Raw genomic sequence first — 19,736 nt, 5'->3', positions numbered from 1 at the left:
AGCGCTTAGTAGGGGTCGGGGGTAAGGAGACGGGATGTTGTGTCATGGGGACAGGGCTTCAGTTTGGGAGGATGAAAAAGTTCTGGAGATGGAGGGTGGGGACGGCTGCAAGCCCAGGGGAGTGCGCATGCCGCGGAACTGCACACTCAAAAATGGTGAAAATGCAGGGAACGCTGGGGCAGGGGTGCGTGAAGCAGATAGGGGGACTGGGAGTACACTCACGGCGATGGCGGCTCCGGACCGTGTGGAATCGTTGACTCACTCATCGCACGCCTGAAATGAATATCACACCGAATGTTCGTTCTACTTCGATAAAAACTTTAAGTAACGAGAAAAGGACATACATAATGGAAGCCCCCTGTTAAGAGAGGTCTTAAGGATCTCAAAATCATATTCATGTCAAGAGCGCATCCGTGTGATATCACCGTGTCATTCCATTTTCGGTAACAAGTAAGCTGCATACGTTTTCTTAGGGGAAAAAATGGTCACAATGTTGACATTCGCGTTATGTGTTTTTATCACAATATAAGGGGGGGCAGGAAACATTATTAGAAAATGATCCAAACCGTCTTCAGCAGAACAGGAGCTCTGCTTTTATTTTTTTCTCATCTGAATAGACACAAGCTGCATAAAAATCACCGACAATTTGTCTCAATGCAGATTCCTGGGCGCCTCCCAACGTTCCCATGTGGTTGGCCCCTAAGTCACTCCTTGAGAGGGAAAGTCCCTTGTGGACTCTGGTCTGCTGTGGGCATCGGGCTGAGTCACAGGCAGAAAGGCGTTGCTTTCCTGCCTGGAGCGCCCACCGGTCCCCACGCTGCCGCAGGTGGTGGCGGGGTGGGGGTGCCGAGAGGAGCAGGGTATGGAAGGACTTTGCGCCAACAAGCAAGACCCCGGGCTCTGTCCTACCCATTTGCTCACGCTTTCCTTCAGTGAGTCTCCAGCACCCATTATGTGACTACTCGTGGGACTGGGGGGTGGGCCACTCACCTGTCCTGCTTCGGTTTCCTGATCTAAGTAACACGCATGACATCAACTGTCATCGTCGTGTTAGACTGATTGACGCAGCTGAAGGATTTAGGACAGGGTGGTCCGTGGCCCACGGAGAGGGCTTGGTGGGGTAATGGCTGTCTCCATCATCAGGATTCTCTAAGGGGGAGCATCGGGGAGTGGGTGTGTTTTCTCCAGAGGTGGGACTTGACTTAGATCTCACGGCAGAGTGGGACGTGGCTGCATGCTTATACCGTGAGCACTTGTATGGCCCTCCCTCTGCTCTTTACACACAGCACAAAGGGGTTACCGAGAAAGGGTGGGGGTTGGGTGCCCGCCACACAGAACCTTGTGTTGGAAATACAGAAAAGGACTCAGTGGTATTTATGAGCCCATTAAGCGTAGACTGGAGTTCCAGGGAAAGGGGGGCCCATATTTGTCGTGCCAGATTTCTAGAAAGAATGGCCTGAAGATACTCCCTTCTCGCGCCCACCCACCCTTCCACCCCTGGCCCCCTCCCCCTCCCCTACAAGCTCTCAATGGACTATTTAGACCTTAACAACTCTGGAGAGCTATTATGATCTATCAGGTGAAAAAATCATTTGCTTTACAAAGTGGTATGTGTGATTTTCACCATTGACCGTAATAGCAACAGAGAATCATTTCAGCTGGCTGAGTGCATAATCTGTGTGCTAAACTTCTCTAAGCAGGGATTTACACAATGGAGGAAAATAGCCCCCTGGGACCCACTCAGCGCCATGGAATAAACAGCCTTTCGTAGACGGGCTGAGTGTGAGCCAGAACCATTGCTCAGGGCTCACACCGTGGTCGCTCTGGAAGACCACCGAACGCGCAGAAACCGTCTTCGAAAATCCTTTTATGGTAAGGTGGGGGGGGGGGGCTCCAGGAATCAGGCACCCCACCAGCAAAGAGACTAAATGTTCTCATGTGCCATCAGCCAGCAAGAGGGAAAACGGAGCGGAGCCGGCCCAAGGGCAGATGCACCCCTTGCTTCTCCCTCCTTCATCACGGCTCCGCCCCAGCCTCCAGCTCCCCTCTCCCTGCCCTCCGAGACTCACCAGATCACAGCCACACTGGCTTCCTTGCTTTTTATGGACCATGCCCTTGCCCACCTCAGGGCCTTTGCACTTGCTACTGGAAGAACTCCCAAGCTGCCCCTCTCCGAAGCCTCCCCTTCTGTTGCTCCGTCTTATCACCTGCTTCCTGGAGTTTTCGGTCTCTTCGTGCATCACAGCACTTCTCCCAACCACAGTCAAATCTCTGGGTTCAGGAACGTCTTCTGTCTAGCTCCCACCATCTCCCCAGGGCCCAGCGCAGTGTCTGGCATACAGCTGGAGCTCAATAAATATTTGTCCAGTGAACGAAAGAACCAAACACAGATCGTGTCTTGTTATCTTCACGGAGTTTACCTCCGTCTGACCTAAGCTTGTTCATTTATGTGTTTATGGGTTGGCTGGGGATCTCCCCTCCCTGGAATAGAAACTCCAGACAGGCCGGCACCCTCTCCGGCTTGGCCCCGGCTGCACCCCCAGCCCCCGGAGTGGTTCCGGGCACAGGGCAGAGCGTTAGTGAATCGATGCTGGACGTTGTGTGGCTGCTGATGAGATTCTGTCATTGTACTGATTCTTGAAAAAAATGTTTTTATAGTGGATACTGTTAAAAAATTCAACACATTTTGTGGTGAGGTTGATCCCATAAACACGTGCGCAGGGGCGCGCACAATCCTCTTGTTAACCTGCACAGTGGGTTTGGACCAAGTATTTTGTCCTTCTGGGCCAAAGGCAGCATCTGCCTAGTGAGACGGCTACGCTCACCGGCTTCGGAGACTCCTCCAGCTCTGGTCTCCTACCATGCCTTACATTCTGCTCGACGGTACGTGGGTTCAAGCCACACTCCGTGCCAGCACCCTGACTTCAGTCCCTGGGTAGATTCAGATACTTCCTGGGTATCTGGTGCTAGGTGACCCCTGGTGCCAGGTCCCACCCAGATACGTCCAAGGAGATGTTGTGGAAGCTCCACGGCTCATCCTGGAGTCAGAATCCCGGCCGCTCTCCGAGTGAGGAAGATGGACCCTGCCCTCCGACTCTGCCACCGTGGAAATCAACAGACCCAGAACGTTCCCTATTTAATAACTTGATGGCCACAGGTGACCCCTCTGAGGCCTTCCTGAACATGCCTGCTTGGCTCGTGGTCTGGCTGGTTCCGTCCCGCAGCCAACCACTCTGGAGTCAACAGCTCCACGAGGCAGGAAAGCCGCCCGACCGCTCGACGGGTTGAAAATACCCGATTGGCTGGTGACCTTCGGTCTTCTGTGTCTCAATCAAAAAGGTCCAACCCGATCCCTAAGTAGCCACTCAGCACCTGTGGCACAATTGATGCTGAAGACTTAGTCTTTGCTCTCCAGAACTCAGCATCAGGGCAGGGAGACAAAACATACGTGAAAAGTTGCATTAGAAAGCGAAGATTTAAAAAGAGAAAGAGGAAGGAAGAGAGGGGAGGGGAGGGGAGCGGAGGGGAGGGCAGGGGAGGGCAGGGGAGGACCTAGTAACCCAGTAGAAAATGAGCGAAGAATATGAAAAAGCAGTCCCCAGAAGAGGAAACTCAAATGCCTATAAATAGGAGATGCTCAACTCCGCTGATGATGGAAGATCTTCAGAGGTGTGACACGATCAGAGTCGCAGTGAAGTCTGAAAAGACCAGAGAACGGAGGCGACCCCTCGGTGGCGTAGGCACGAGACCGGCGGAGGGCGCCGCGGCCTCGCTAACGTCGCTGGGGGCTGTGCGCCCTTCCAGCTCGCGCCGCGGCCGGACGGAACGGCGCCCACGCTCCCAAGGAGACGCGGAAAGGACGTTCACGGCAGCACAGCTTTCACATTTGTATGAGACAGACCCGCGCCTCTGAGGGGTCGTCCACCGTGTGACGGGATCCTAGACAGTGATGTAAACACATGAACCGCATCTGCACGGATCCACGTGGCCCGTCCTCTGAGCAGGCTGGTGACAAAAGCAGGTTCCAGAACAATGGAGTCCGTATAATACCATTTTCGCACAACCTAAAACACGGAACCAGTGGCATGGCCTGTTTATGACGCCTGCATAGGCAGGAGAGCCGCCAAAACACGCGCGGGAGTGCACTGTGGGCGGGAGGAGGAAGGGGCTAAGGCTGGAACGTTCGTTGTATCACGAATGGTTTACGTCCTTAAAAACACAGCAGAGAGGCTAGAGATAGAACAGAGGAACCGCCCTGGTGCTGATTATCCTGGTGTCCACCGGGAAAGGGCACCGAGAAGATGCGGCCACCAGCCGACCCATGCGCCGGACCCAGGAGATCACACCCCCTCCCCCATCCTTGGAATGTGGGTTCTGCTTGGCCTTCGCTCTCCCAGAGGCTGCCGCAAGGACACAGCCTTGAGGTAGGGTCGCGGTGTTGAGAACACCTGCACAGCACGCACCTGTCTCTCCCTGTCTGAACTTCAAAGATGTGGCCGGCGGGGATGACTTGTCTTGCTTCCGCCCAAGACAAGCCTCAGATAGAAGGTCCTTTTGCTTATGTAAACTGCCACCTGCCAACCTGGAAAGGCCTGGCTCTTTCTTCTGTCTCCCCTGGCCCTCTGTGTGGAAGGGGCCGCTTTCAGATTCCACCAGGAAGCTCCCGAAAGGGTCGAGAACCAACAGTGCCTCTTCTGTTACCGCCAGTGCTCTTCCATACATTTTAAGAATTTCAAAATTAAGCACTTTTAAAACAAACAAACAAAAAAGGTAAATAATTCTCCTGAAAAACGTAAGAGAAATATTGCTCCTTAATATAACAATAGGAAGCCTGAATAGGGCCGTGGGGATCCTTTAATAAATAACCTCCTGGCGTTAGGAGCCAGCTGCATCGTGAAGGAGACAGACAAGGGCCTGTGCAGCGTGGCGGGAGAGGTCGAGTCCGGGCTGGGTCGTGAAGAACGGCGTGCAGCCTGGGTTCTCTGGAAGCAGACGCTGGGACAGAACGTGGGGTACCAGATGTTTCTTTAGGGACCCACACTGTGAGGGGTGCCCCTGTGGCTCAGTGGGCTAAACGTCTGCCATCTGCCTTCAGCTCAGGTCATGATCTCAGGGTCCTGGGATCGAGCCCCACGCGGGCTCCACGCTCAGCACAGAGTCTGCTTCAGATTCTCCCTCTGCCCCTTTCACTCATGCTCTCTCTCTCTCTCTCTCTAAGACAGACAAAAAAAACTTAAAAAAAAGAGAGACAGAGAGATCCACACTATGAAAGCAAGGAGGGGCGGGTGCAGCACTAGACAGAAGCAGCGCCGTGCCCGCCCAGTAAGGCCAAGGCCTACTGTTATCAGGCCCGTGTGCCCCACTCACCGGGTCACCGAACGTGAGCTGCCTGGAAAGGGCGTGGCTTTGGCAAGGGGGACCTCAGTCGCTGACACTTGGGGGCTGGCTGTGGACACTCCCTGTGCTCCCCGGGCCTGCCCGAAAGCCTCGCTCCGTGCCCGCCACACAGACAACGTTTTCTAAATAGACTTTACTTATTTTAAAAGTAGCTTTAGGCTCACAGTAGAGCTGAACAGAAAGTACAGAGTGTTCCCAAGCACAGCCTCCACCATCACCGCCATCCTGCAGCAGAGCGGCTAACTACTTACAATGAATGAACCTACACTGACGCGTCGTTCTCACCCGAAGGCCACAGGAGCCGTGAGGGTTCAGTCCCAGTATTGGGTATTCTATGGGCTTGGACAAAAGCAGAATGACACGTATCCGCCCGTACCGGCTTATCCAGAGTAGTCCCGCTGCCCCAAAGCTCCGCCGTGCTCTGCCTGGTCGCCCCTCCCTCCTCCAACCCTTGGCAGTTACAGATCTTTTCAGTGTCCCCACGGTTTGCCATTTCCAGAATGCCACAGAACTGGACTTGTGCAGTAGGCATGTGGTCTTTCTAGGCTGGCTTCTCTCACTTGGTGTTTAAGGTTCCTCCGTGTCTCACATGGCTTCAGAGCTCGTTTCTTCTAGCGCTGAATAATGCAGCATCTTCTGCATTTTGGAAGTTTGCAGCACCACGCTGCTTTTATGAAGGCCTGTATTAGTACCTGTTTTTGCTAAAGGAAAGAGAGCTGAAAACGACTGTTCCTTTCCCAGAAAGAAGGGGGAGGAGTCGGAGGAGGAGTCAGAGGAGGAGGAGGGAGGAGGAGGAGGAGAACAACAACAACAACGATGTAAAATAGGGTTTAGTGGTTGTCCATTGAGGCAGTGCACACCCTGAGCAGCGGGAATGGGGCTGCCAAGGTCCTGCCTGGGGACCATACTCAGCATCTCAGCATCAAGCTGCCAGACTTTGAACTGTGAGCATTGGTGCTGTATCTTGAGTTATTTTGTGTTTGTTGGCCAGATGTGTCCCAAGTTATCAGGAATGCGTAAGAAAGGTTATTTTTGGGATCTGGAAATGCTCAAAACTCTTCCCATCCCTGGGGCGCCTGGGTGGCTCAGTGGGTGAAGCCTCTGCCTCTGGCTCGGGTCATGATCTCAGGGTCCTGGGATGGAGCCCCGCATCGGGCTCTCTGCTCAGCGGGGAGCCTGCTTCCTCCTCTCTCTCTGCCTGCCTCTCTGCCTACTTGTGATCTGTGAAATAGATAAATAAAATCTTTTTTAAAAAATTTCCCGTCTAAATCAATGGTAATTGCTTCATTGCTTCACACCATTTTGGCTTCCACGCTTTCATCGGAACGTCCTCATTTCCCGGTGGGTGGGGGGACCCTGCATTTCACTGTCTGGACACACCAGTTTGCTTATCCATTCCCTAAAGAACATCTTGGCTGCTTCCCCGTGGTGGTGATGATGGACCAAGCCGCTGTAAACATCCCGTGTGCAGATTTTGGGGTAAACAGAGTTCTCAACTCCTTTATGTCAACGCTGAGCGCTGGATCATAGCACGAACGCACGCTTAGCTTTGCCAGAAGCCGCCCGGATGCTCCCCCAGAGGCTGCGGCGGTCTGAGCTCCCGCCAGCCGTGAGCGCCGGTGTTGCTTCACGTCCTCGCCAGCACGGGGGGGGGGGTGGTCTTCTGTCTTCGTGGACCTCCGAGTAGCTCCACGACAGCGCTGTCTCACTGCAGGGCCCACGGGGCTCTCCGCACCGGGTCGCGGGGTGGCGGCAGCTCCGGCCGGAGAAAGTCCCGGCGGTCCTCGCTCCTCCTTCCTCCTTCCTTCCTGGATCTCCTTCTCCACGCCTTCATGGGTTGAGGGGCCAAGGGCCACGAAAATAGTTCCCGAACTTGTCTATAAACTCTCCAGAGTGAGATCTAGCATCAGGCTTTGACAATCTACGGCATCTTCCGGTCGCCCTTGAAATCGCAACGTGAATGGGCTGTTCCCTCTCAACAAACCCGTCCTGGGCTGTCCTGTGAGGTAACACGAGAGAGGAAAATCTGGGACCAGGTGCCGTGGTTTCCACTCACCACCCAACTGCACTGTTGCAAAGAAATTCAAACAGCAGAGAATCACGGATGTGTTTTTGGCCCTGCTGGACAGAAAGGAAACCAGGCACCCCATCGGTTCCCACCGTTCTCTTATTTATACCGTACACCTTTCTCCCACAAACATTATGTGATTTTTCCAACATTTGTTCTCCTTTGGAAATAGAATTCTGTTTCCTTTCGTCTGTTAATGAGAAGGGCCTCTTCCTGTTCAAGGGCATGCCATGTTCATTAAGGTAGTTAAGAGTCCGTGCTCAGTAATGCATCCCTTCTGTATTCCTTGTCTGAGCTGAGACCCGGAAAGAAAGAGGGATTCGATGCCCAGAGTTTATTTGGAAACTGTGTCAGCTTCCTAGGGCTGTTGCAACAATTTGCCACAGCCCAGGTGGCTTATAACAAAAGAAGCGAAGAGAAGTTCTCCCTCACGGTTCTGGAGATTAAAAATCTGAAATCAAGCTGTCAACAGGGCTGTGCTCTCTCCGAGGGCTCTGGGGGAGAATCTGCCCCAGGAAATCCTCTTCACTTCTAGTGGTTTCTGGCGATCTTTGCTATTCCTTGGTTTGTGGATAAATCACTCCAATCTCTCCTTCTGCCTTCCCAGGGCCTTCTCCGTGTGTGTGTCTCTCTCTGTATCTCTTCCCCTCTTCTTACGAGAACCCCCTAATCCAATATGACCTCATCTCGAATTCATTACACCTGCTGAGACCCTGCATCCGAATCAGGTCAGAGCCACGGGATGGAGATTCAGGACTTCAACGGACCTTTGTGGGTGGCCACCACCGGAGCCGTAGTAGAAGGTGACCGATCCCTGGGAACTCCAACGGGGTGGGCTTGGATGTGAGGGAGGGAGAGGAAGGATCAGCATAGAGTGTACCCGCGGGGGACCTGGGGCTCAACCCAGCTGCGCTTTTCCACCTCTTTGCGATCCAACATCAGTCAAGGGCTGCTTTGACCCTCCATTGACTCTCCTACACTTCTGGCTCGGTTTGCTCCGTGTCCCGGGCCCATAGGGTCCCGGAGCCAGAAAAAAGTCCTCAAGACAAGAGTCTCCAGTGCTTGTGGTAAGCAGCTCTCAGTGTGTAGAGATGAGGGCCGCGGGGGGGGGGAGGAGGAGCCAGCTGTGTTGGCCACAAACCCCAACAACTTGTCTAATTCTATGCAGTGAAAATCAGAACGAAAATATGAGAAATCTGACCCACTTCAGTGCCACCCGAGGTCTTTAATCCTTACCTATCAACTCAAAATGCTAGATGTGGACACTCACAAGGAAGCCGGAAAATTCCGACACAGGAAGGTCCTGCTACGCAAGCGAGCCCACCGCGTCCTGCAGGGGAGGCCCCCTCGGTGTTAGCTGGCGTATGGGCTGTTTCTACCGCCTCACCCTCTTCCTTTTGGGTTGAAAGAAGCCAAAGCCCCAAGTCAAGAGTTGGAAATCGCACCCCAGCCCTGCCACCTGCCTTATCTGACCCTTCGCACAGACATGTAGTCAGCATCTCCCCTCCTGGCGCACGAGACAGAAAACGGTCGCGGTCTCGGCACGCCTTCCTTTCAGCCGCGGCCGGTCCTTCTGCCGACGGATCCCATCCGACTCTTGGCTCTCACGCTGACAAACCCCAAGGTGCTGGAATGACAGTGTAACGCGCTTCCTTCAAAAGTGATTAGCGCAACGTACTCACCAGGGGAAGGCGACAAGAAGGAAGAGAGAGGAAAATCTGAGTATCTTTGGCACTTCCCCGGAGACACAATTAGGGCATCTTGGCAATCGTCCATTTTTAGCTCTGTTGTAATTCTCAGCAGCAAGTAGCACTACTAAGAAGGAAGGAACAGGTATGAATTCATAAACAGACTCACCAAGTAATAGTAAGAAATAGAAAGAAATCAGCTTGGGGGAGGGAAAGCAGAAATCATCCCACGGATTGGTGAGTCCCACCATAATGGTGCCATCTGGCTGTTGGGCTTCAGGGAGGTCCGCCTGCTGACCTATAGCTTGGGCAGGCTGCCGGTCTCTGGTGCCAGGGCCATACGGGACCGTCCTCTTCTGGGGGAAGCCTTCCCAAACAGGTGCAGCCCAGAGCGCCTCTCTGTTCTCAGAACTCTGGTATCTGTCAATTACAGGTGTATTGGATCCTTTCTAAATATTCCCAATGAGACTATGAACGTGAGGGTAGAGACCCAAGCCCTCCCCCACATGTCTAGAATCGAGTCCTGATTTCAATAAGGTTACTTAAGAAATCGTTGCTACTTTCATTGAGATGTATTTCCTTCTTGCAGAAAAGACACCCATCAGCCCCCTGAGTGGACACTTGTAGATCAAGATCACGAGCCTCAGGTCATTCAGAGCGGAGCGATCAGAGATGGGGGAGGGAGGGCAGTGGGGTCCTCTACAGTCTCAGGGTCACTGAGGGTCGGGAACCCTGCGGTGACTCGGTGAGGGTGATCGTGGTGACGGTGTTGGGAGCTAGACCTTGTTGGAATTCGGTGTCTTCACTGGTCTCATTGGGACTTTACTGAGGGTAACTGCTTTGCCTTCGTGTTCTAGTTCTTCTTGATGTAATGAAGGTTCGACAGAGAAATCCTAAGTGACTCTTATTTAGGCCACAGAGAGAAGCTTGGGGTGTGTGTGCACGGGAGCCTCTTCCACCAGGCAGTGTCTCAGGGAGGGGGAGGCTCATTCACTCATCCAGCAAAGGGTCACGTATGGCACTGGACACCGTGCAGGGAAGGGGGCTCTTGTGGGTGGAGATGGTATAACTACGATTCAACAGAGCGACGTGAGGCGTAAGAAGTTCCAAGAAAGTTCTTGGGAGCACTGGGCCGGTGTGCAAGTGTCTGAAGCACAAAGACTTTGAGTTGACTCCCTCCCTCTCGGGATTTCCACCCGAAGTGTAGGAACCGGAGAATCCTCGGGAACCAGTGAGTGTCCGGCCAGGGTTCCTTGTCCTTGCCTTCCTCGGTTCACACACATGTGTCCATTTACATCATAGTCCAATACGTTGTCTTTGCTGCTTTATACACGCTGTGTCGTTGATCAAAGGGTGTGGTGGGCAGGCACCGTGGGCATCGCGTGTAAAACTCGCTGCACCATGACGAGGAGAACTCCCCGAAGCGGCAGCAAACGTGGCAATGCCCGGGTGGCCTCACGCGACTCTTCTCTTCCTCGGAGGGGACAGCGGTATGCAGGGACTTTGGTTCTGGCGTCCAGGAAACACAGGTTCAGGGCTGGGCTGGGGCCAGGCCCTGGAGAGTCAGCTGCGCGGCTCGGGCTGTGGGCTCCTGGCTCAGACTCCGCCTCAGGTGCTCACCAGCTTTGTGACAGGCCCAACTGGCTCTCAGCCCTCGGTCTCTCTACCCTTTTAGGTTGTTGGGGGGATTAAAGGAGCAAACACGGACGTGGGGAGGGTTGACTACTGTGACTAGTTACCATCCTCTTTCTCCTCCCCAAGACCATGTGACCGATTCTGTCCCGACTCCTTCCAGCGGGAGGGATTTTAGGCAGGTCAAGAGAGAGGGGAGAATCCCACCCCGGCCAGCCTGAGTCCAAGCTGATTTTATTTACTTATTTTTTATTGATTTGAGTGAGAGCAAGCACGAGTCAGGGAAGAGGCAGAGGGACAAGCAGACCCCCCACTGAGCACAGAGCCCAACTCAGAGCTTGATCCCAAGATCCTGAGATCATGACCTGAGCCAAAACCAAGAGTTGGTTGCTTAACCGACAGAGCCCCCCTGGTGCCCCAAGTCCAAGCTGGTTTTAAAATGAGGACTGGTTAATACTTTCCCAGCACGCTTTGGAGGAGGTATGTGGGACTATTCCTTCCTTTATCTGGAAAACAGCGAAGTCGGGAGCTTGGCTGTCATCTGCCTTCAGTGGGAGGAGCGGCCCGCAGGGTGGGGCGGGGAGAGGGATGCTCAGAAAAGCGCTCGGTGTTCTTCGCGTGCGATTAAGAGGCCCACCGAGGACGGCTTTCCCGCCTTCTCTTCCTGGCGCCTTTTGCCCTCCCGCAGCCTGTGGCTGACCCGTGCACCAGAGCTCAGCTGGCAGGGTCTGGCTTTAAAGGAGGGAGAGGTGACTGGATTTTTCTGGCAAGTTTGAGCTCTGATTGGCTCAGATGGGAAAGCAAGCGACGGAAAGGAAAGAAAAAAGGAGGGAAATTTGGTGGTGGTGTGAATGCGGAACAACATTTTGAAATAAAATCTGAACCCCTGCTCTGGTCCCAAAGGAAAGCAAAAATGGCTTGTGAAAGTCAAGTGCATTTTTTTCTCTACTAAAGATTGCCATACATTCAACTTGCTAAGATGGTTAAAGAAACAAATATTCAGTAATACTTGTTAAAGAGAGTAAAGCACACTGTGTTCGTGCATAGGGCCCACTGCGATGGGCTTCTGCCATGCTGGAGGGAGACGGGGCTCAACTTGGAATACAGCACGGGTAAGTGGGGGCTTCTGGCCGAGGAGCAGGTGGGGCTCAGTGGGTGCAAAATTATCGAGGGAACATCAGGGGTGGCAGGGGTGGTGGTGGAGCTAAACCAACCTGATGGGGTTCTTTGCTGAAGGTAGGTGGTTGTGACCAGACCTCACCTTGGGGGAGGGGTGCTGGAGGATGAGAATGAGCAGATCCCAAGGGTGATCAGATGTGTGGGGGTGGGGACTCCAGTTAAATCGACTTAGCCGGGTGCTTGCTTAAAACCAGGCTTTATAAAGAAGCGCACCTACAGGCAGGCCTCGGAGAAGTTCCGGGAGGCTGACTAAAAGCATGTTTGTCACCACAAAATGTTTTCTTTTAAAGCAATGTAACATGGAGACCTTAAGAGGCAAACTATATGCTACAACTAAGTTACCCACAAGTGATTCAAGAAAGATAAACTCGTTTCAAAAGCATCTTGAACTAAGTTTATTCAGAGGTATAGTATTACATTGTGTGCTACTTATTTTTTTTTTAATTTTAACTTTTTGAGGGGGGAGGGGCAGAGGGAGAGGGAGAGAATCTCAAGCCAACTACTCCATGCGGAGCCCCACATAGGAGTCAGAATCATGAGCCTGAGATTATGACCTGAGCCGAAATCAAGAGTCAGACAATCGGCCAACTGAGCCATTCAGGCACCCCTAAAAATTTTAACTTTCAAATGAGAAAGTATAAAAGAATGCATAGAAATAGGAAAGACACAAAAGAACCAGTACTGTATGATTCCACTTAGGTAGGTACTTAATACAGGTTACCACGGGCTAGGGAGAGCAGAAATGGGAAGTCATTGTTTAACGATACAGAGTTTCTGTTTGGGGTGATGAAAAGTTCTGAAAATGGATAAAATGATCAATTTTATGTTTTATACATTTTAACGCAATTTAAAAAAGATTGTGTAAGGGGCGCCTGGGTGGCTCAGTGGGTTAAAGCCTCTGCCTTCAGCTCAGGTCATGATCCCAGGGTCCTGGGATCCAGCCCCACATCGGGCTCTCAGCTCAGCAGGGAGCCTGCTTCCTCCTCTCTCTCTGCCTGCCTCTCTGCCTACCTGTGATCTCTGTCTGTCAAATAAATAAATAAATAAATAATCTTAAAAAAAAAAAAAAAAAGAATGTGTAAGTCCGACTGCAAACCCAGCCCTGTTGAACCACCATGCCAGTCTGCTCCCTTAGAGTTGTGCAGTGCACAACCTGTACAATGCAGCCCTGTCCCAACACTCTATTTCCTGACAAAAAGATAACAATACAGGGGCTAGAAGCAAAAAAAAAAAAAAAAAAAAAGGATAACAGTACCTGTATTTGCGTATTATGTTTCTTTAAGGTAATGCACAAACATTCCCTCTCAGTTGATTTTCTGTTCAAAAAAGGGAAACAAAGAGAAAAAGATCATCAGTGCACCAAAACCACAAAAGTGACACTCAGAGAGAGAGAACAGCGGGGTGGGGGGTGGTGGGGAGCGAGTCAGGGAGTCTTCAAGCAGAGGTGAGGGAAAGGGGTGGCTGGATACAGCAGGTTGTGTTTTGGAAGCGGAGTCAACCGGAACTCCTCTGTTGCAATGTGGGATTTGAGAGAAAAGGAAGAATCAGAGATGATCTCAGCCCATGGGGGTGCCATTCAGAGAGACGGGGTGCTGGAGGTCCACAGCTGGGTGTCGGCAGAATGTCGTCTGAGATGCGTTCAGACATCCACACGGGAATGATGAGAAGGAAGTTGGACGTAGAGTCTGGGGCTCATGAGAAAGATCAGGACAGAAGATGCATTTTGAGTTCAAGTTGAAGTTTCAAGAACACACGAGAACCCTTGAAGAGTGTAGACAAGAAAAAAGAGGAAAAAGTAGACAAGAGAGACCTGGAGAACGCCAACACTTAGAGGTCTGGGAGGAGCTGAGAAGGGGCACCCTCTGAGGCAGATGGAAATCGAGACAAATCCCGAGTATCACAGCACACTACGGAAGGGAGTATTTCTTTTCTTTTTTCTTCTTTTGAAGTTTCACTTATTTAAGTAATCTTTGCACCCAGCATGGGGCTCAAACTCAACTGTAATCGAGAGTCACATGCTTTTCTGACTGAGCCAGCCAGGCGCCCCCAGAATTAAGTATTTTGAGGACAGAGTGGTGGGCCGTGGCACAGGATACTGAGCCTTGCAGCTTTGGGCGGTGGGAATGAAGTAGTTCTCATTTAATTGTAGCTATGTTCTCCATAAAACACGAGGCAGTTCTCAGCTGAGTACTGAGTTATCTCCATAATGCTACCATTATGCAGATAACTGCGGAGAGACCTAGGGCACTGCAGAGACACCGTTAGCCGAGAGGCAACGGCTGCAGGAGAGAGACCAGGAAGGGAGGGTCAACGGTGAACTCAGGCTTCCGGGCTTCGAGCTTGGAAGTCTGAGACACCTGTTAGGCATCCAAATCCCGATGCTGCGTACAGGACTGGGGTTCAGGGGAGAGGTTCAGGCTGAAGATTAAAATCTCCCACCATCTTCTCCGTGAGCCTTTTGTTAAGACAGCCCACACAGACGCCCAAATTAAAACAAATCCTTTGTGCCCCAGTTTGGGATGCAGAAAATAACTATAACTAAAAACCAAGGAGGACTGAAACAGAGGCCAGCTCTCAGCGGAGGCAGGGGGTGGACAGGGGGATTGCCAAGGGTGAGCAGCAGCGCGCCGATGGAAGAGATGCGGGAAGGAAACTGAGCGAACCGCCCTCGCCGAGAAGATGAGGAGGACACTAAGCCAGGACTGCCCCACAAAAGTGACAGCCAGACGCCTGGCATCCTGGCCGGTCATTTTCCTGAGACGTGGTTTAGGAGCAGGAGCCCATGCGTGATGTGGTCACGGGAGCACCGTCTGCAGAGGGATTTCCTGGGCTTGCATTCCAGACCGCCGTTTCCTTCAGCCTCAGCCAGCAGTTCAATGTCTCTGCACCTCCATCCCTGTATCTGTTAAAATAGACGCGCGCAGCTGCCCACTCCCTGGGGTTCCTGTGTGGGACGAAATGCTCCGACCGCCTGGCCCCGAGTCCGTGCTGCACAAGGGTGAGCTCTGGTCATGGGGCTTTGTCTCCCCGACTTCTCTGTGACCCCATGAGAACCTCAGACCCACTCCCACTTGCATCACGGCTCATAATACGGCGGGAGGGTGGTGTGCTGAGCTAACCAAAAGGGCTCCCGAGCTCCCTCCCATGGCTCCGAGGAAGGGGGCGGTACTACTCACTCGCCCTGCACCTGTGCGCATCCTTCCCTCCCTCCCTCCTGCTCTCCTGGGCTAAGCATCCCCCTGGTGCGCTGGGGTCCGGCCCCCATCTTCTCAAGGGCTGCATTCCATTCACCGCCCCTTCTTCACCCTCAGCCTCCCCTTAGACCTCCTCCACTTTGAAAAACAAAAACAACAACAAAAGCCCTCCACTCCAGCACGTGCTGCCCCTGCAGCAATTTCCCAATCTCTACACATCTGTTCTCGGCCCAACCTCTGTGACGTCTCTAGTAGCTCTCGCTTTCTGCAGCTTCTCTGCTGCTCATCTCTCAATGCACTGCAAAGTGCCACAGTCAACCCTCCCTTTTCCAAAATGGTTTTCTTTCTTTTCTTCTTCTTCTTCTTCTTCTTCTTCTTCTTTTTTAAGCATCACCCAGGGCCCATTATTTTGCTAGATCCAACCGATGTATAATTGTCATCTAAGGTAATCCTTCTGCACAATCAAGACCCCCAACCACGCCCTATGTTGGAACACTGGACGCCTTCTAGCTTTCTGCCCACATCCCAGGCTGGCAGCCCTCAGTCTCCCTAGCTGGCTCACCAAGGATTCTTAGCGCCATCGGAGCTCCTCAAGAACGTGCCTTATGACCGCGAATCCCAACCCGAGGCAACTCAACCCTTTCAAGGCTTCGGTTACTCCTCAGACACCTAGGACTCCCAGCTCCAACCTCCTCTTTGAACCGCAGACCCACGCGGGTCTGTCAGAGGTACCGCACAGCAGTATGTTCAAAACGGAACTCACTGCCTCCACTCCCTCCCCAGACCCAGGCCTCCTCTGATGTTGCCTTTAGCAAAAACAGAGAACTGGGGGTCATTCTTGACTTTCCTGTCTGGCAACCCTCGCATTTTACCGATTCTACCTCCTCAGAATAGATTAAATGTCTGCCGAATCCACTCGCTTCCCTCCACTGTCCTTGCTGGGGGAAGGAGGCCCTGTCCACAGGACTCCACCGGGACCCCGAGGTCATGACCTGAGCCCAAATCAAGAGTTGGGCTCAACCAACTGAGCCACCCAGGTGCCCCACCTTTGCCAATTTTAATCTGTATCCTTTCTTGGTAACAAACTGTGACCATGAGCACAGGCACTTTTCTGAGTTCTGTGACTCCTTTGAGCAAATTTTGAACCTGAGAGTAGTCCTGGGGACCTCCAGCACATCAACGAGGGGTCAAATGCTAAGAATCACAATCATAGTCTTGGATATAAAAGAAAGGAAAGAAATGCGAGTAATCTCAGTTTCTGGTAAGACTAGATCTATATCCCCAAACCCTAGGCCATGCTGATAATTGTCTTTGGGCTGGGCTGGGGGAGATGGAAGGAGTAGGGGAGAGTAGAAGCTACCGGAAAGTGACATCACACCTTGAGTATGAGAACTTTAGAGCTGAAAGACACCTTGGAGAGAGTGCCTTGTTCCAAGTCCCTCCTGCGGCAGAGGAGGCGACGGAAGGACGTCCGGGGACATGAAATGAATTGACCCAGGTCACGAGACTGGGTTCCAATACGTCCAATGCTGACTGAACATCAGGTGCCAGGCGCCCGGCCAGGTTTGAAGGAATGAGTTCCCTGGGTTCAAACAATGTTTGTAAGAGGCCTGTAGAGGGGTGGGTGGTCGGCAAAGACCGGAGGACACCACCAGTCTTGGGCCACTGGGTGGGTGCTGAATGAGGGAAGACGGTCCCCATGCGAAAGGGGTGGTTCTCAGAGCTTGGCTGCTGCCGGCCTGCAGCGCCCCCACACTGTGCAAAGCAGAGAGGAAGGGGCTGTGCTCTCCGTTACTGTCGGATGGGAGCTGGCTGTGCAGGAGATGACACACATCCCCTGTGTCATGGGAAGGACACTCCATGGGAGAGACATCTGACTCTGGAAGCTGCCTCAGGGGCCCAGATCTCCCTTCCGGGGCCAGGTCTCCCAGACAGGGCATCTAGTAGCCCCCTCTCTTTCATAATGAACTAAATTTCCCCTACCCCCCCGCCCCTCAACACATGCAAACCTCAGAATCAGAAATAACGTGCCCTGAAAGGTCTGCAAAAGCATTTTGTAAACTTTTTGGAAATTACCTCCATTTGGAAGGGAGCCTCAAGTACTTCCCGAGAAGGTGGGATTCTAGGGTAATTCGAGAAAAATTTTTCAGTAACGGCTTCCCCCAATTTTCTTCTGAGCAAGGAAGATGGAAGACAGAAATTAGCATCTATGAAGTGTGCAAAAACGCCTAGGCACATGCTAGACCCTTTGGTCTCAATGACAGGCAACTTGGCAGCACTTGGGAGATGGACAGCAGCGTCCTCATTTAACAGATGGAAATTAATCATCATCATCACCATAATCAGGGACTCAGGAAGATCAAGTAACTTCACTGCTGGGTAATAATGACCCTGGAATTGAGCTAGCTCGGTCAGACTAAGAGCACTGGGACTTTTCCTCCGAGAGAAAATTTTTTTGGCCCCAGCGTACAGACCAGCTCTGGTTAATGAACGCTGTGTCGCAGGAAGACCTGGCTAAGGCCTCAACAAGGGGGCAAAGATTTCATTAATCACTCCCACCTCCTCTGCCCAAGGCTTCACGAAGCACATGGTTTGATGTGAAATCGGTGCTTCTGCCTGGAATTACTCCACGTGAATGCGGGAAAAGCAAGGCCAGTTCAGCCGCCTGCTATAATACAGCCCTCAATTTCTCCTGCCCCTCCAACTTAATGTCCTCATTAAGAAAGAAGGCCACGGGATTCTTCTCCAACGTGAGTTTAGCGTCAACAGTAGCGGAGGCGTTGGGTAGCTGAGGCTCCTGCCGACACTGTACTTAAAATAACAGCACGAAGTCCCAGCTGCTGAAACAGAGACACTCAACTACGGTGGCTTACTTCTTTCCTGGTCACCAAACAGTCCCAAGGGCCAGGATGGTGACCCGGTCCCTTTCCCGCTCATTGCCATGCGGACCCCGAGGGCGCGGTCTTCGTCCCAGGGTAAAACGGCGGTGGTGAGCACGCTCATGCTGCAGCTCGCAAGAAGGGCAAGGAGCCCCATTCTGGGACCAGAGCTCACCTTCCATGTCGGGAATAACCTAGAAGTTGTACCACAGTGTCTGAACATGTCCCAGCACGTGGCCACCAGGCCGTCCCAGCAACAAAGGAGATGGGAAGTGTCATTTCCCACCAAGCTCCACAGCATGTTGATTCCTGCGGAGGATGCAGAGAGCGGATCCTGGGGGCCAGGTGGCACCCTCAGCCTTGGTCATGGTCACAGCCTGAACCTCTGCTTTGCTTTATAGGTAACAAGTGCTTTTGCACCTACTGCTTCATTCCACCCAGCGACAAGCCTTTGAGTAATAACATTTCTCTCATGTCATGTGTGAGAAAATGCGGCCACAGGGGTGAAGGGGCTGGGCCAGGGCCCAACCACGGAGTATTAAACGCAGGGCGAGAACGACCCCAGTGGTGATAAAACACGGGGAGAGTCAAAAAGAAAAAAACCTGTTCCATCTGCTCCAGCCACTTATTAAAGCAATTAATAAGAAGGAAGGAACCGAGAAAACGGGAGAAACAGGGCAGGTCCTTGACCACAGAGGCTTTGTGGCAGTCGGGGAATTCAACAGGGATCGCAGGACAGTGCGGTCAAGGCAGGCAGGGCACAGTGACAGCAACGGACAGAGAAGGGGCCTTAAGACACAGAGAAGACAGTGATGACTCCCGGGGTGGGGCAGGGTGCGATGAAAGGTAAATGCTAGAAGTCTAGAAGTCTCTAGCGGAAAGTGGACGACCTGAGAACCTGGCCAGCATTCATGCTCCCACAACCAGGAAACGAGAGTTCACATCCCACAGGACAAGTCTTGGCCATGGGACATGGAGTGCCAGCACACAAGTGCTCGCTCTCTGTCCAGACTTGTACCGTCTGAAGTCCACTCTACATGCTGCTGGGAGGTACAGGGGGCCAAGCCTGTGATGGTTAGTTTTACATGCCAATGTGGAGGGTGTTTTGGATGAGATTAACGTTAGAACAGTGAACTTTAAGTAAAGAAGAATCCCGTCCATAACATGGGTGGGCCTCATCCAATCAGTTGGAGGTCCAAATAGAGCAAAGACTGACCTCTTGGAGCAAGAAGGAATTCTCCAGCAAACTGCCTTTGGACTTCGCTCTCAAGTCTTGAGTCTGCCAGCCCACACTGTAGATTTTGGACTTCCTCGCTTCCATAATCATGAGCCAATTACTTAAAATCAATCTCTTCTGCTTACTTCTCTGGAGAACTGAGTAATACAGGGACACAGTGATCAACATGAGAATGACACTTGTACTGGCTCTCCTCCTTTCCCGCTGCACTCTCCCAGTCTGTAGAATCCCTCAGTTTCAAAATAAACCAGGAAGACCTGTGCACACCCTTATCTCTAACTTGCCTTCTGGGTGTTCCCCACCCAGTCCGCATATGGCAATCAGTATACAGGGGCACTGATGGTTCATGGGGAGTCTGGCCTTGCTCCCACTGTGCAAGGGAAGACTCTGGGCGGCTCCATGGGGCCTGAAGTGCTCACAGGTGCAAGCCAGGTCTCCACGAGGGAGAAGCAGGAGCCATGG

At 52.4% G+C, this 19,736-nt stretch overlaps 1 long non-coding RNA gene across 1 annotated transcript; it reads right to left on the bottom strand.

The window, feature by feature from the left end:
• Nucleotides 1–204: 204 nt before the first annotated feature.
• Nucleotides 205–19,477, bottom strand: LOC132020432 (uncharacterized). Its single transcript, XR_009404962.1, has 3 exons — nucleotides 19,254–19,477; nucleotides 13,220–13,280; nucleotides 205–273 (listed from the first exon to the last, which is right to left on the bottom strand). It is a non-coding gene; the product is annotated as an uncharacterized LOC132020432 (long non-coding RNA).
• Between the last annotated feature and the right edge of the window lie 259 nt (nucleotides 19,478–19,736).

This window comes from Mustela nigripes, chromosome 6 (assembly GCF_022355385.1).
Source record: "Mustela nigripes isolate SB6536 chromosome 6, MUSNIG.SB6536, whole genome shotgun sequence".
In the NCBI taxonomy this organism is placed as follows: domain Eukaryota; kingdom Metazoa; phylum Chordata; class Mammalia; order Carnivora; family Mustelidae; genus Mustela; species Mustela nigripes.
This window is presented reverse-complemented; position numbering and strand designations above follow the sequence as displayed.